We start from the raw sequence: 18240 nt of genomic DNA, 5'->3' as shown, positions 1-18240 counted from the left end.
TTATATGTATTCTACCAGTTGCTTTTATCTTTTGCTTTTTTGAATTTTGGGCTTTAAGAGTAGAGTTAAGAGAATATTCTTTATTTTTTATTGAGTAGGCTGAATGTTCTTTAACTTATAGGGTAAATTCGTGAAATCTCCCCTGAAGTTTAAGAGAGTTGTTGAACCATACCCTACTTCAGGGGAGGTTTCAGAAATGGGATCCCAGTTCCCAGATAAATGTGCTCTATAAGGGGAGTATGCTACTGTGGTAATAGTCTGTGGGGTCATATCTTGGACGGTTGAGATTGTGAGATTTCTTGCTTCCTTTTTCCCCTAACGTCAGAATATTGGGCTGAGCCTTGGCCCATTAAAGAGGCCACCCACAACTCCATGGTCTGGAGTTGCACACAGAGTTGCTTGTTGTAGAAATGTGGAAGGAGCGTTATCCAAAATGCTACTAGCAGCACTATATATTCGTATAAAGTTGAAAGAAAGAACCTTTTGCAATAAAAATACATCAAAGTGACATTACATCTGCGTAAACAAGAAAAAAGTGGCATTAAAATTTTCTTTTCTTTTCCTTCTTTTCTGCCAATGGCTTTGAGCTTTGAGAGGGGTGAGGGTGGGGAAAGGTGAGAGGTTGCAATTCAGGCCAGTTGGCTCAGGTTGAGGTCAATCTTAATCCAAATGGATGTGTCAAAACTTCAACCCTGATCCTGATCAGGTTCTCAACCCTAATTAACCTAACCCGATTCTATATCAGATTGACACTTTTCAACCCGAACCTTAATCCTATCTTCAACTCATCAACCCAAGGTTGGGATAGGTGTTTACATGTATGGGTGTCATACAATCATGGATCGATACGATATTATTTTGTATTGGGCGTATTGTATCATATCTTTTGAAAAAGATACGGTCTGAAATGCCTGTTTTCAAGTGTTTTGGACCCCATTTTTTTTAATTATAAAAAACATGTTTTAAGCTTCCCAAAAAACCAAACTTTGAAAAAAAAAACTAAAAAAAAAGGTGTTTCATCCGTTTCTAAGTACCGATACGATACGGCCGAAATGCGTATCGTATTGATACTTTGAACCTTGGATACAATTACAATTTTAAGGTTTAATAAACTGAACCGGACTCACATTTATTCCAATCGATTTTAACCAAAATGTCTAAAAATTGAGAAAATCTATGATGCCAGAAAGATATAATATGGAAAGACTTTGACCAATCATAACCTCCTATGAATTTTGATGAAAATTCACATGATTGGTTACTATTTTTATGATGCCAGTTGATTGATTGTAAGTTGTTTGGGTATCATGTCCTTTCTACATCATAACCAAACCCTAAAAATTTTAATAATTCAATTTGACTGGTATAGAGCTAGTTTTTTCCAGTAACATTAATGTTTATTTATTTTTTTCTGCATTAAGGGGGGTTTTTGCAAATATGATTCTGTTTTCCAAAACCAAAAGTCATCCGGTTCAATTCTTTGCAAATATGATTCGCTCGTATCATGCTTAGACCAATTCGATGACAAATCGGTTTGATCACCGGTTTAGATTTTTAAACCAACCAAAGCACAACTTGACGTGATTCTTCGGCGGTTCTCATTACAAGTTAGGGGTAGCTAAACAAACATTCCCACCTTTTGTAGTTGCAATTTTCTTATCTTGAGCACTATTGTGGTATTCTTGCTTTTAAAAGTAGTTTTTCTTGGTTGCCTTTCATGATGATTTTTATCTTTAAAACTTCGAAAGGAATATTTATTGTTGTTAATCCCTTCAGCACCGTTGGATCAAGATCTAATGGTTCCAGGTCGTTTTATTCTATTTTCTTTGACACCTTTTTAAATTATTTATCACCATTTCTCGTTGAAACTGGGAAAAGGAATGGTTGGTTGGCATGGAAAGCTGCAAATGTGAAGCATAGCAAGGTTACAAAGCAGGTCAGCCATGTGAGAAAGCATATGGTAACGGAGGAATCAAGAATAAAGCCAAAAAGAGACTCTATGCAGAATGTCAAAATCCGACGGCTCAGATTCCGTCTACGCAACGCTCCAAGCCCATTAGACTAACCTTACGGTTTGCGTCAGCTTGCTTTTTAGTTGGCCCATTTGGGAGGGTTGAGATTTTAGTTGAGCTGCTTTGAACAAGCCACTAAAAGGTGCTTGAGTGGAAACCGGAAAGCCCTATTTCTGGCTGACAAACAGCTATTTTGGGCATTCTGGAGTTATCATCAAACATGGCTGTTTAGGTGGGGCCTAACTCATACAATCTGAAAGCCTCACAGGCACTTAGAGCCTGTTTGGGAGGGCTTCTGTGTGATTGAGTTGTGTTGATCATGTTTTCGAACTATTGTTGATCTGAACGGTCTGATTATCATCAAACATGGCTGCAAATTTATTTGCATGGAAGTGCAAATATAAAAAATATAAATTCTTGTTTAATTTTATTGTGGATTTAACTTGATTCTACTTCATGTCTTAATTTACTTTATTTGAACTGTAATCAAACAAAATAAGCAAAAGTTTGAAACAAAAATAGGTCAGAACTTATACTCAAATCATTTGCATTATCATGATTTTACATCAGTACAATGCAACCAAATACAACCTAAGGCTCAATTTGAAAGGGATATAAATACAAATATATACAGTGCAAAATCTTACACTTTATATTATATGTACTTGCACTGTACATATTTGTCCAAACTGAGCCTAAACAGGACTTTACAAGTTTCGGGAATTATTGGCTCATACAATAACAAAAGCCCCGCGTGAAAGCCCACACAGGCACTGGGTCAGACACTATTAGACCCTCGCCAGACTAGAAGGTGTTCCCCAAACCCAGCCAAGGCTATTTTTATGTGTCAAAACTACATTTGATGAAAAAAAAAAGTGTATAATGAAGTCGTCTTCAGTGCTCACAACTGATGCCAAATAGGAAGGCATCATAACTGATGAAAAATTGATATAGTTTGGGGGTTTTCTTGGAGAATTCAACACATCATGGCTAATTGCAAGTAAATTTTATGTTCTTTTTAATCATGCGGCTTACTATATCACCAAGTTTGCTTCTCGTCTACCTAGACCTTGTACTTGGTCCTCGTCTCTTGATTTTTTTTTTTTTTTGTTATCTGTGCTCATGAATGATTTGGTGGAAAGGCGGACCTTCTCAAAATAAAGATAAAAAAAAAAGTAAAAAAACCATTATCATGAAAGTGGTAATGAAGTGTGTGGTTTTCATCAAAATTCACGAAGGATTGGGGAGTGTTTGATTGGGCGTAGCTCTTCCAGTATCATAAGTTCATATCTTTTCAGCATCATAGATATTGCCCAGACATGAATTTGACTTGTATTATGGAATGAAAAGTTCAGCATATTTTACACAGACATTTTTCATGGAGAATTCCTATTTCTTTTCATCTTTTGAATAATTTGTTGTCTAATGCGGTTTTGATAAAAATTTAAAATGTGTATCAAATATTTTTGTATGAATCATGGTTTTGAAAATCAGACCGAACTGGATGGCCAAATAGGATGACTTGGGAATCAGTCAGGCAATCGGTTCTGTTTCTGTTGATTTGGTCAATGACCCATTTATTTGGGTGATGGAATTATCAACCCATTGATTTGAAAAACGGTTTTTGGCCATTTTTCTAGTTTATTTATTTGTTTTTTTTTTTTAAATCAGAACAATTGTCTGTTCAAACTGAATGTAGTTGGAATGTTTTATCCAAAAAAAACCGGTGGTTAAAACGGTTTCATATCTGGTTTAATTTTTAAAACCTTGGTATGAAATAAGCCATAGGCTGAGAAAGTTGCCTGGGCTCTGATCATGTTGATTCTTGGCCCAGGAAATCTCTTAGGTGGGAATGTGGGATCCTATTGGATGGTGATGTCCTAATCCTTCGTACATAAGACATGAGATATGATACTGAAACGGGTCTGTAGACCCACTGCTCCTTTTTTTTTCCTCTTTTTTTTTGTTTTTCTTTCTAAGTGATGCATGTTATCTGATAAACTACCAGTCAAAAGTTTAAATTTCGTCCAACTAGTCGGAAACTTGGAAGAGATAATGAGCCGTGCGAAACTAAGGGCTTATTCTTTTTGGGTAAATCAGCATATCAAGGCGCTTTAAAAAGGGAACAAAAGTGGTATTTGGGAATGGGAATTGATGCTGCTGGAGCCAGCTTTTGCTGGGTTAGAGAGAGGGAGAGAGAGAGAGAGAAGGCCCACTTGGGGAGCAGCCAGCAAGAAAAAGCAACCAAAAACAACCCCAGGCCCAGCCTGGGATACCCACTGCCATTATTCGTGATTTATCTGTTAAAGTATGGAAGTCAGGCACAGACACACACAACACGAGCACACGCACTCCCATAAGCCAAAGCCTATAGAATCTTCGTGTCTGTGCATCTCTCTGCACCTTGCACCATTAACGAGACACATGAACAAAGCTTTACTGATTCCTCTCTCTCAGAAATTTTACTACGGACTAGCTACCCTTTCCCCAATTGGTTTCACATGGAGTTATCTATGATTTATCACAATTCACAAAGAGGTGAGGACTGAGGGCCCCTTTATATGACTCCCTTCTCACTTCTCAGCTCAGGCCCTCGGAATTGCACTCAACTCAGCTCCCCCCAAAGATGAGGTTATGGCACTGCTGTGTCTGTGCAGTGCCACACTCAACCTGTTACTTCACGGGTTTGAACCGTCACTTCGCTTTCACCCTGGAGCTGCAGATGTGGGAATATAGGACAGTCTACTGACATTAATTAGCTCCTCTTCTCTCCATCATCAATAAGAAAAACAAAAGCCTTAAACCAGGGTTTCTATTAAGGGAAATGTAGCTGGGTGTCGTTTGTTTTGCTAAGTTTAATTGATTTTGCATTCGAGTCTGGAGAGTACTGTGTCCAAAATGGAGGAATTAAGGGGCTGACGACATTGAACTTCCTTGCAGAAGGGAATGATGATATATTTGCCTTTGGAAGCTTTTTTTTTTTTTTTAAATTTTTCTTTGAGGTTGATATAATTAAATGCACACAATCATTTGGTTTGGGTAATCTCGAGACCCCATTCACTAATGACTGGAGGACAGTAGGAGACAAAAACGTCTGTGACCTTCCCTTTACAACTTAAAAGAAAGATTGGAGGGAGGAAATGACAAGATTTTATATTGAAAGCCGCTAAAGAATTCCCACTCTCATTCTCTTACTTGGCAAGGAATGAGGAATTCTCCGGAGAAGAGTAGTGAAAGCTTTTAAAATGGAAAATTCTCCTGGACCGGTCAAGATGCGGCATGTGTCATACATAGATCTTGATTGGTTTCCTAGAAAAATCCTCCTTGTACGTTCCAAAGTGTTCATGGCTTCATCCTATCCCACTTAGAAAGAAAAAGCAAGTGCTCTTCACCCTGCGCTGCACATACATCAACTATTGCAAGTTAACAAAGGAGTGTACTCCAGACAGACTGCTTGTTGCTTTAATCACACAGGTCGCGACCTAACAGTGAGGTTGTCTAGCTCTATGTATTCTATTCAATCAAGGTTCAAAATATCACAATGTATCGCAGGTCTCTATACTTTGAACCATGATTCTTTTAATAATTTTGGTAGTTTTACTATTTCGCCCAAGTAAGGCTTGGGTAAACTTGTCCCTAATAGTTCTCAAAAGCTATTATCCTTAGAGTTTTTCAGTTTTTGTTGAGTTTTTGCTGGTAATGTGAGACAGAGATATTTCCATCATATTATTCTTTTGCTTTTTTTTTTTTCAGTGAAATGTTGATACAACATCATGAGCTTTTTATCATGGGTTTTAATTTGAAATCACAGTTAGCTGGTTATGCTGAATTGCTGATCGATACTGAGAATCAATGAACAAGATTGGAATAACCGAGGTCAAAGCACGGGTGATCATGGTTTTATTGATCTTTCCTGTAGAAGGGGCGGGAGGAGGAAAGAGGGTCTATTGGTGATGCATCTAAAGATCATCTTGTCTTGCTTTAGAAGGGCATCCTGTTTTTACCATCCTAAGAATCAAAAGTGAAATGGGGGGATGGTTCTCTTCCCAATAAATCGATAATATTTGATTTGGGCCGTTCAAACTATTGCTATGGGCTTTGGAAAAATCTCAAACATGAGAATAATTTGTTTTTAGCATGGGGAATCCACACAATATGATCATACTTTTAGCGGCTGAAGAGGGTTTAATGGTAGTTATACATAAATACATGCATACACAAAGCCCTTAGCTTGATTTTTCTTTCAGAGTTCAGACATGTGGCTAGTTCTTCCCCTTGGGAAAAAACAGATGAGAATAAGCATCCATTTGGTTTGCAGTTGGAATCGGAATAATTCATTTTCATAGTCTGTTTGGTTCAGACAAGAATGAAATTTCATTTTTAAGGAAGGGAGTGGGAATGGCCATTCTCTCAAATAGGGGGGTGCCATTCCAGCAAGAATGAGAATGAGATTCCGATTTTGCCCAATCCAATTCCAATTCCAGACCTCAATTCCTGCGAATCAAATGGGGCCTAAGTTTTAATTCAAAATAAAAGTATTTAGGGTTCGTTTGGTTTGCAGGAATATGGATCTGGAATTGGAATCAGAATGGTCCAACTGTTTGGTTGGATGGAATTGGAATCTTATTCCCATCCCTGTTGGAATGGCATTCTCCTATTTGAGAAAATGGCCATTTCCTACCCCTCCCTTGGGAATGAAATCCCATTCTTGTTGATTTTAATTTCCATTTCCATTCCTGTCTGAACCAAACAAACTATAGGAATTTCTGATTCTGATTCCAATTCTGACTACGAACCAAACAGACCCTTATAATTTTTTATGGTAGAAAGGATACTTTCACTAATGTTTAGTAATCATATCCTTTACTTGGAAAAAAAAAGTCTAATTTAATTTTTTCAAGTCCAACCCAAAGCTTTTAAGACTTACCGGGTGGATTGTGGGTCCCAAACAAATACACTTACATTACAACAATTTGCATGAACTCATTCTATATCATGTTAATTAATTATAAATTAAATCTAATTTAGATGGTGTTCGATTCATGGTCGAGGAAAAGGATGGTACGATTACAGAATTGTATCATTTTTTTTTTTAATTTTTTAGTGGCATTGTTTTCTTTGAACCAAAAATAATGTAAAAGAGGCTGATCTTTTATTTTGATTAAAATAGATTTGCATTTGTGAGAAAAGAAGGGGAATACAAAGAGTTAACACTCGAACCAAAAACGGGCAGCCACCTTAGCTAGCTGGTGGGGCCAAATGGTTCCCCGGCCGGAATGCATGAACAAAAGGGCTATCCTATATGAATGTAGAGTTGTACAGGGCCACACGGGTGCCATCCAGGTGGGTTGATGAGATGACTTGATTCCGGGGCATCTGATTTCACGATAATCTTGGGAAAGGCCCACTGAATGCCAGCCATACACCCTTGACGGATAGTGGCATCTCTGCTATCTCAGTAGTGAGTAGTTTCACACAACCTTACAAGTAGGGGTGCTCATGTTCCGTTAACTAAAACTGTGGGCCTATTTTTTAAATCAAATTGATAGTACGTAGTACCAAATTTTGAAAAATCGGTAATTGAAACTAAATCAAGTTGATCGATTTGATTAACTTCAAGTTTGATTTATCAGTTTTTTGATTTCTATAATATATATTATAAAAAATTAGAATTATATATATATATATATAATATCATATTATAAATAATAAATAATATATTATATATTATATTTATGTATATAATATATAGATAATATAAAATATATATATATATATATATATATATATATATATCAATTGATTCTATTAACCACTGATTTTTTTGTATTGACTGATCGATTCGATTAACTGTAATTTTTGATTTGGTCTCGTTTTGGCTCGATTTTTTATGACCACCCCTATTTGATTACAAGCTTTACATTCCACTACACAGTTGTAACTATAATTTTTGGGGGGAGAGATGACAGCAGGTCTTGCTTCAGGGTCCAGAATTCTATCTTCGTTACGGAAAACTAAGTGAATCTCCCAACGTGTTATCACCAAAATTCGAACCATTCGCCATTGGCTGGAGGAATAGTGATGGTGTGTATGAGCTTTAATTAATTTTATATGTGATTTATGGGCACATACTTCAATTATTTACTTTCGATCTTAAGGTTATTATCAATTAGAAAAATTTTCACTCTGATAGTGTTTTCTGTTAGAGAATATTAACCTATTCAAAGACCCCACCTAACAGTTTAAGCTTTTAGGTTGAATGATTTTTTGAGATGATATCAAAGTCACTTTGACCAAATGATCCATTGTTCTATTCTCATTACCCCATTATAATGTCCAAAGTTTCTTTGAGCGTTCCAAACAAAATACACAAATAGTTGCCCTAGTGGATGGATTCATCAGCTAATTTGAAATGAATCATCTCTAACCCTTATGGCCATTAGCCCTCTCAGTCCCTAAACAAGATAATGCCTTATATAGCCCATGCACTTGAGGTTTTAGAATATGCCTAATGTCTAAATGAGCTTCCTCTAAAGGTGACAGGCTGACAATAATGAATATATTCAACCTATATATGAACTTTTTCTTTATCTGCAGTAACTTTCTAAATTCTAACCCAAACCCAAGGGACTTTTATTTCTAGGAAACAAACTATTATCTCGGGTTGGGCCGAGTTAACAATTTACACTGCTTTGAGCTCGTACTATGGGATGAGCCCATTCAAATTGTCACAAAAGCCCAACCCAAATAGCAACCCAACTACCATCCTATTCCAGTCATCAGGAGCTCAGGACGTCCTCTATCCTTCCAACTAATTTAATGAAATTTATGAGAAGAAAAAAAAAAAACAATTGAAACAAATGAATCTCCTTCGGTGTTGAAGCGGGTCAACTCAAGCCTACGAACCAAGTGGCCATTTGGGAGGGTTTTCCTGGAGCGACTTTTGACCTAGCGAGGTGGGGCCCCACCATACGAATAACCTTAGGCTATATATTTGATGAAAAATCCAAAAAGCCCAAATAATTATAAACTGTCGTTTAAAGAAAAAAAAAATCCGATGAAGCTTCTTCAGAGCGGCTCAGTGAGAGCAGCTCAGTCAAAGCTTAAGCCATCCCAGGGCCTCAACACACACTCGGCTAGTCGATTGTCTATTTGTCTATATAGTTCCACTATTTTAATATGATAGCAAGTACGATTCCTCATCTCTCTTCAGAAAGAATTCAAAGGTGCGTGGTCCAGGCTGCAAGTTGTTAAGCAGCGCAGGAGTCAGGACTAAGAAATTAAAAATCGGCCCTACTAATTTGAAGTCACATTTCTCTTTTTTTTGGGTTCTCGTCCAGAAGACTTTTAATTTCCTTTTTTGATGAATTGAAATGACTATAAATCACTGGGGACGGTGTATGAAGAGAAGAAAATACAGAAAGCATCAGGTCCAGCCCAAAGTTAAACTATTTCACTCTATCTGATAGGGGGGATCATCTCTGAATTTCTTGTTTTCCTATTCGATCGTACTAGTATTAGCATTCGCAGCTGACCTAGATGGGTTTATATGCAAGTTGAGCTAAAGTTTCAGCGGAGAGATAGATCGATAGTCAGCACATCCAGCCCAGAGTTGAGATTGGACTAAGTTTTAAATCTTTCCAAATGGACAAGTCAAGGTGTGGATTGAATTATGACCCACCCATCAGCCCATTTATCACCTATTTGCATATTGCATAATTTTGTTCTTCTGAAAAGAAAGAAAAAAAATTGCGTATCACCTAATTGCTTATGCATATTGGAGAGAGCAACGTGAAGGGGGTATTCAGCAACAATTCTCTCTCTCTCTCTCGTCATAAAAAATCAGCATCTCACCCCTCCAACTCTGTGAAACAAGCCAATTGAGCAGAAAATGTAACCAATGCATCATCTAGTTCAATTTTGAACTAAACCAAAGGACTAACCGTGGTTTAGGGGGTGTTCGACAACGTCGTTGATTTTGTTTTTGGAAACAAAAAAAACAACTGCCCCCTTAACCACCAGCACGTCCTAAATAGGTGGGTTGGGTTTAAGGCTGCAAGTTAGAAAGGGTTGCCACCTTGCCGGATATGAAAAGAATTTTAACTATATTGGGCTTGGATTAGGGCTTGAGCCCATTGAAAATTTAACAAATTCTTGACCCAACCCGACCCAAGTTGCACTTCTAGTTGAGTTAGAAGTTTCCACCCCAACATGAGCATCAGACAAATTAAGTTAGTGAGCCCCCAAACCAAGCGGTGGAAAGCCTGCTTTGTTCAGCTTTTTGACAGGAATATTCTTCTCCATCACCAAAGTTATTGGATATTATATTACCTCTAGTTTGGTTTTATATGTATAAACAATAATCTGTATATCTCTAATATATTATACATGCTCAATATTAAATGCAAGCCAAAACTTTGTTCCTCAATTATTAATGCGAAAAAGCTGAAAGTTTCCAAAGCCAGTATCGTTGTTCTTCCAATATTTTCTTAGTGTATTTTTGTTGCCAAATTTCTCATTTTACAAATTCAGGTCTGATTTGTTTGCAATGCAATTATTTTTGGCTCAGTTTGGGAAGAGTACAATATACAAATATGTACAGTACAAAACAAGGTTTAAAACTGTGCATATTTGTATTTGTTTTTGTTTCAGATTTCACTTTATTTTGTTTGATTTCGGTGGACAAGGTAAAATAAAACGGAAGCAAAGTAGAGTAAAACTCGAAAGCAAAATTAACGAAGTTGTTCGGTGTAGACAAACCTTAGAATCTAGGGAGAGACTATGGTTTTGGAATTTGGATGGATAGATAGATCAGTTCGGTCATATCAATCAACATAACCAAGTTATATTCGGTTGCAAATTGAGATAGGCCTAAACCCAATACGAATTCAACTTTGGGCGCAAAATTTGGGCCCAGATCCTGCCCAGACCACAAACCATGCCCAACCTGCTGCCAACTTGGGCCTGGAAATGAGCCATCTGTTCTGATCACAACCTGGATCACCAGGGTTAGAAGGTCTTATGTCGTGATCATAACTGAATATGTTATGTTAGCTCATGGATGTACTGACTACCGTGCGTCACAGCCACGCTGGGTCGTTCAGATTCAATGGACCACTTGTCACTTTTTATCTGAAAACCACATGCAGTCGGTTAAAGCATAGATTAAAACACTATTCCAAGAACAGATGAAACGATATCAGATTTGATTGGTTACGATTGCATTGATGCCATCTTTAGATTGCTCATGTGGTGCAGTGCATTACAATTGGTCAAAACCCATGGATTAAGCAACTCTAGAATCTTGAATAGTTGAATCATCTGCTATTATATAACATACCATGCCTTGGAGCCCACTTAAGAGGCTCTGGGTGGGTGGGCTACCACCACATGCAGAGATGGGCCTCTATATCAATTATCACGGCCTTCAGTGAAATCTGAAATATTCCACTCCTATAAAACGACATAATATACTCCCTCAGAAATAACTCTCCCTGCTGAACAAAAGGACACAGCCCATTTTTATTTCTTCTTACTCCTCTTTCGTTCTCTCCTCAGTCCTTCCCTCACATCACCGATTCAGGATTCACCATTCTTTCTTTTTCTTCATGGCTGCAGGTACCAAAGTAAACACTTCAAGCTATGGGGTTTCGGAGCAGAGGTTGGTGGTGACAGCCATGGTGGTGCTGCTGTGTGGGTTGTTGTGGTACGTAGTCTACGACGCCATAATGGTCCCGGCAGCCGAGCAGTTCAAGCGTTTCCTGGTGATTTCACCGCTGCTCCTAGTTGTTGTGGTTCACTGGCTGTCCGCAGTGCCCCCGTCGAGCCGTTTTAGCTTCCCGGTGCCAGGGTCGGAACCAGGAGCCATTCACAGAGCTGGGGGTTCGCCTTGGGGCGTAGCCTTTGTTCTTCTCCTCCTCTTCTTTCTTATCTCTTACCAACCTTCCTTCTATCGTTTAGTTTGACAATGCAGTACTACATTACTACTACTACTGCAGTCATCGATATGCTTTCTGTTTTTATCTAAGCTGTAGACGGTGATGGTAGTAATTAATTAATGGACGGACCCCCTTTTCATCAATGTTTGTAATTGCTAACACATTTTTTCCTTCACTCTTGTTGTGGTTAGCCTCTACGCTTTACGCTCACAAGTAACGGTGCTCATAAATCATAATCTCATACCCGCGAATCCAAAACGTTAAATTCTGATGGAAAGCACTCTAAACCGTTAAATTGGTATCAAATGGCTGGGGTATGGGAGTTAAGTATATTCCAGTCGGATGTAAAGAAGGTGGCTCACCACTGAAATTCCTTTACTGACTACTGCATGCACAGCATGTATCAACCTTCAACCCTCAACCCTCAACCCTCAACCCTCAACCCAGGTTCTACTAATAAGCCGAAGCGGATTAGGATCTGGCCATTTGAGTGTAGCCGTGTAGGAGTTGGGATCTTCTAAGGTCGGTGTCTCGGCTCACGTGAGTGAGGAACAAGCAACTCGGTCGGATTCACGACAGACCAAAACATTTTGGTCTCAGTTCCGGTGGAATGGAGAATTGAGGAGGGTATTCACTATTCAGTATTCCCAGAGCCACGCGCACATGCTCACCCATAACCCATTTTCAGATTTCAGACCCCCTAGGGCCTACCGCCCCAGTCTATTAATCAAAATGCAAGAACAACCTTGGCAGCTAACGGTATCGTGTAGGGTCCAGGTCCTAGGATCATTCTAGTCACGCACGTTCATCTTCCCAAGCAGCCAGGGAGTCAGTAATCACTACTCCGCTCCACTACTCAGCATACATCAGCTCACTAATCCTGAATCCTGAGAGAAGTCTCAGATCAACGGCCAGGTGGAATCGCTTGCACGATTCAACAAACTGGTTCCACCGTTGATCACGATGACCGACTTCCAACCGTCAGGTTGGAATCCATATTTTACGCCCTCTCTTAGTCTCAGGCTCACACCCCTTCTGTGACTAATGATGATTAAACTTTTGCGGTAACCCCTTCCCTCTCACTCTCAGATCTGTGGTTCCATCAATGACGATTGCCCGATTGGTTAGTAGATGGTACACTTTTAGGCCTACGGGCGCGTGGGCATCTGTCGCGTTATTGGGTGTCTGGACTCTGGCCGTCTGGAGTCCGGACAGCTTTTAAGAGAGGAAAGCTTGACTTACCACCGAATCTCCGTACAGGACGGTGACTGACTGCACTGCAGATGTGGCCCGGCCAACCCAGAGAACCATACCAGACTGACACGTGTTATAACTACTATCAAAACTTGCCACGTGGATTTCTTCAAATTAGATAACACCGAATTAATATCGGAGTTTTTATGGTAAAAATTTATCGGGTTTCCATCTTTTGCTCTATTAATTAATTAATTTAGGATAAATTTTTTAAACTACCTTTGTGGTTTAGTTAATTGACATATATTTTTATTATTTGAAAATTGATTAATTACCTTTGTTGTTTTTGACAATTCACTAATTTTATCCTTATCATCATCCGTAAATATTCCGTTAAAATTCGTACGCACATAAATAATATCATTTGATGTTTAAAATTTTTTAAAATCCAAAGCTACTCTTGTCTCCTTCCTCTCGATGCCGCATACTCGCAATCAAAGCCATCTCCACTACCAAGGCTTCCATCACAGAGCAGACCATCCTCTGCACAACCACAACCTTAGAGCAAAAACTCTCCATCTCCATTGCACCAGAAAATTATTCTTACAAGTACAAGAAAATACACAGAGAAGAGAAATAAGAAAGTGAAAAAAAAGAGAAATAATTGAGGAGGGGTGAGAGAGAACGCTAAGAGAAGAAAGCATAGAGAAGTCTGGGAGATTCCATGGGAGCTAGAGAGGAAGAGAGAGTAGGCGATATTTACACAATGCGTAAAAACAAACAATGGGGGTGCTCAATGGCAACCGAAGTGGTATTAGCGAACTGAGGCGACGGTGGCGGAAGTTCGATCTTTCTCTCTCTCTCTCTTCTTCCTATGAGCGATGGCAGCGGCGACAACCGAAGTGGTATGAGCGAACTGAGGCGATGACAACCCCTCTGAAGTCCGATTTTCTCTCTCTCTCTTCTTCCTTTGGGCAACGATGGCGGAAACCCCTCTGAAGTCTGATCTTTCTTTCTCTCTCTTCTTCCTCTGAGCGACGGCGGTGGCAACTCCTCTGAAGTCCGATTTCTCTCTCTCTTCTTCCTCTGGGCGACGGCGGCGGTAACTCGAAGTCCGATCTTTCTCTCTCTTCTTCCTTTGGATGATAGTGGCGGAAACCCCTCTGAAGACCAACCTCTCTTCTCTTCTTTCTTCCTATGGGCGACGACGACAACATTCGTCTCTGAACTTCAATCTCTCCCTTCTTCCTGGGCGACGGTGGTAGCACTTCCATGTAATTCCACCTAGCGACGGGAGTTACAGGGTTATTTTAGACATCATTGCCATATAACTCCATCCATCAACGGGAGTTATAGAGCTGTCTTAGAGCTCTATTTTTTAAGTGGCAAAATAGTTTAACGGTAAGAATAGAATTAATCAATTGTGAAAAACACTAGGAGTAGCCTCAATCAATTTTGAAACTTAAAGTATATTTAATCAATTAGTTAAACCTTAAGATTTAGTTTAAGAAATTTACCTATTAATTTAATACTCGGGGTGCAAAAGTCCAAGTGTAAGGACTAAGGAGTCTGTAGGAATACAACACACTGCACTTGTGCAGAGCGCAGGCTCCATATGATAGTTATCGGGAACGAGAAACCGACATCTCACTTGTGTTCCGGTCTATATCGTTCTGTGTTATTTTGTGAAAGGTGTTTGTTTTTATGCGTCAGAGGTGGTAGGAGCGAATCTTGAGAAAAGCTCGGTTAGCGGGCCTATTCGGGATTGGAACAATAGAACGAGCGGATTGGTGGGTCAAGATGTACAGATTTTCAGGGTCACACGGTCTATTTGGCCTGGTTAAAAACAAATGAAACGACACCAAAAAAAATCGTACCGACGTACCCCCAACACTCATCAGCGTAAGCAGATCGGAGCAGGATAAGGCTGTCTGAAGTTTGATTGAATGTTTGGTAACAAAGTTGGAGGCGAACGACATCATTAATTATCTTCTGTTTGGCTTGGATTTGGACCACTTGGTAACCAGGTAGAGTTGCCTAGCGCTTGGCAGAAGCAAAGACTAAAGAGTCCGGACCTGGTATAGTGGTAAGCACACGGAACTGTTCATGGGCCAGGTAGCCTGATGGCCCGCACCTCGGTCGGGCTTGGTCATGTAATTAGGCCCGTGAGTCTGACCTCGGGCCTAACACAGTAAGCTCGACTGTATTTCGGGCCAGGCTCGGGATTTGTCAAAAAAGCTCGGCCCGAGCCCGGTCCGGCCCGATTCAACATTATATATTTTATAAAATATATAATATATAATATATATTATATAAAATATATAAATAAAATAATATTTATTAAAATATATATTTATAATTTAATATATACATTTTTTTCTTTATAATCTCTCTCTCTCTCTCTCTCTCTCTTTCTCTTCAGCCGCTAACAGTATAGGCTAAATTTCAGGCTCGGGCCCAGGCTCGGGCTTCAAACTTTTTATGAGGGCCGGGCTCGGGCCTTAGAAAATTCTGTTAATATAGAGTGAAAGCCCAGCCTGAGCCTAGCCCGGCCTGGCCCATGAACAGGTCTAAACACACCCATGAACACACCAATTAAGTTCATCATCTAAATGTTGACACCTGTCATTTAATACATCACAACTCACTTTGCAAATACTGGTGTCAATAAAATAGTTATATGTTTATGAACAAGGATTAAAATATAGATTGAGGTGTATCGTATTCGTAATACATATATATTGATACAAAGATTTTTTAAAAAAATTAAAACCCGTATAAAATTCTCAATACTTATATAATTAAAAAGTAAAAAAAAAAAAAAGATAAGATATGCACCGATACCCACTCGAAGGATGAAGAGTAATGAATTCAAATCCTCTAATTTTACTTTTTAACCGGTTGCACCAGGAATCTCGATTAGGCTGTATCTTGGATAAGGGGTCCAGTATATTCGAATTCAAGCGATACTTTAAATTGGAATTGTTGGAATTGGCTTGAATTTGGATACTTTATTATATATGTTTAAAATAAAACAAAAAATTTTAAAAAGATAACTACTTTTTCATTTATATATTAACAAATTTATATAATATAAAATATTAAATTTATTAATTATAAACTTTATATGATTAGATATAGTATTTATGTAAATATGCATAATTGTATTACATATAGACTTTAAATTTAATTGAACTCAGATCTTAATGGTATCAGATGGGGTTAAATCTAGGGTTGCACAGTCAGTTTGCCTGATTAGAAGAATTTCAATTATATCACCCTAGAATTAGGATGTTGGTCCATTGAAAATTTGACAAAATGTTCAATCGATTCAATCAAAGTTGTATCCCTAGTTCTGATTGTTAGATGGTTGCAAGTAAGGTTCAAATTATTGATACGTCCAATATGCTGGTATGGGTGTATCGAGTGAATCGATAGTGTTTCAGGCTCTTTTTTTATTTTTTTTTTCACAACCAATTCAGGGGGGTCGATTTAGGTCTCCTCTACCCCCTGAACGGGTCGAACCTCCGATACACTCACTGTAAGGGTGAGAGTAAATTGACAGCCTTACATGTATCGACTAATACGGGCCGATACATGTTGATACTTTGAACCTTGATTGCAAGTTCTAAAACTTGAATCCAAAATAATCACATCAGATGCTGGATTGGTTTTCAGACTTCCAGAGTCTATTGACAGCCTTACATGTCAGATCTGCTAATTATCCATTACGAAATTCATTGTGGGATCTCTAAAAGGAATTCACCATTTGAGTGTGTTTATACAAACCACATATTCTATTTATGTGTTAGTCTATAGTCTATACTTAACATGTTCAAAGGTGTATTCCTATTGGGATAATAGTCAACCAACAAAATTCCCACCCTAGATAATCTTGCTTTTGTCGTCCTTCAGTTCCAGGTAAGAGTGCAAATGTATAACTGAGGTGAATTTGGCTTTATAGTTGTTTGATAAGACTAAAGATGAAAATACATTTGTTTAATTTTCTAATGTTTTTGCATTTAAAATGGAAACAAACTCTTGCATTCAAAGTTGGTCAATGTAATAAAAAGGTAGATTCTAGTCTTAGAATTTGTATTTTTTACTCATTAAGGGTGAACAAATGGGTAAGTTCTACCTGCAACCGACCTTGAACTGACCCTACTCGATCGGTTACAGGGCAAGGTTCCAAATTCTTGGAACTGACACCCACCTAGGCCAATTTCAAAGCCTAGGGGTTTACCTTACTCGAACCGACCCGATGAACTGGCCTTAGTTGGTCTTGGTGGAACCTGTCTTGGAACCAAACTTGCCTTGAAATAAACCCCAGAATACTTTTGGGGATGTGAAGATTTGAACCCAAGTACTCATGGTTACAAAAAGCCATGGTCGTCTCATTTGACCATTGAGTTACTTTAAGTGATTTAATCATTTGTTTTCATGTTAATATTTGAACGTGTGCAATAAGTAATGCAAAATGTAATATTTACAAGATTTAAATTTAAATTAATTATAAGTTTTGAACCATACAATGATAGTTTACATATTAACTTACTAAAAAATAAATAAAGATAACATAGGTTTTAAACTATATTTTATATTTATTGAAAATCAAGTTTTTAAAAAACATATTTTTTTTTAAGGGTGAGAGTAAATAAAGAACAAGTTCCATAGGTAAACCATGGAACTGACCCCAGAACCACCAAGGCTAGTACCAACCTTCACATAGTAGGTTCTAGTTCCAAAAATTGGAAACGACCCCCTATAGGGTAGGTTCCAGGTTCTGCCATGCATGAAACAGAAATGAACCTAGTTTACATTGCAAACACAACACAACACATGCTCACCCCTAGTACCCATAACAACGAAACACAACACAAACTTTATCAATGCAAAACTGAACCTAGTTTACATTCTCACTTTTTGACCAAATAACTTACATTTAAAAAGATACATGCATATGCTTTTTTGGGTCCGGATGTAGTAGGCACATTAGGTAAGAACAACGAGTGAGCATGTAATAGCTGTGTGACACATGTCCCAGTTTATGTGCCTTTCATCCAAACGTTTTTTCTTCGTTAGACAGAAATTATTTA

The sequence above is a fragment of the Nelumbo nucifera genome, chromosome 7 (genome assembly GCF_055504915.1).
Source record: "Nelumbo nucifera cultivar China Antique chromosome 7, China Antique-T2T, whole genome shotgun sequence".
NCBI lineage: Eukaryota > Viridiplantae > Streptophyta > Magnoliopsida > Proteales > Nelumbonaceae > Nelumbo > Nelumbo nucifera.
This window is presented reverse-complemented; position numbering follows the sequence as displayed.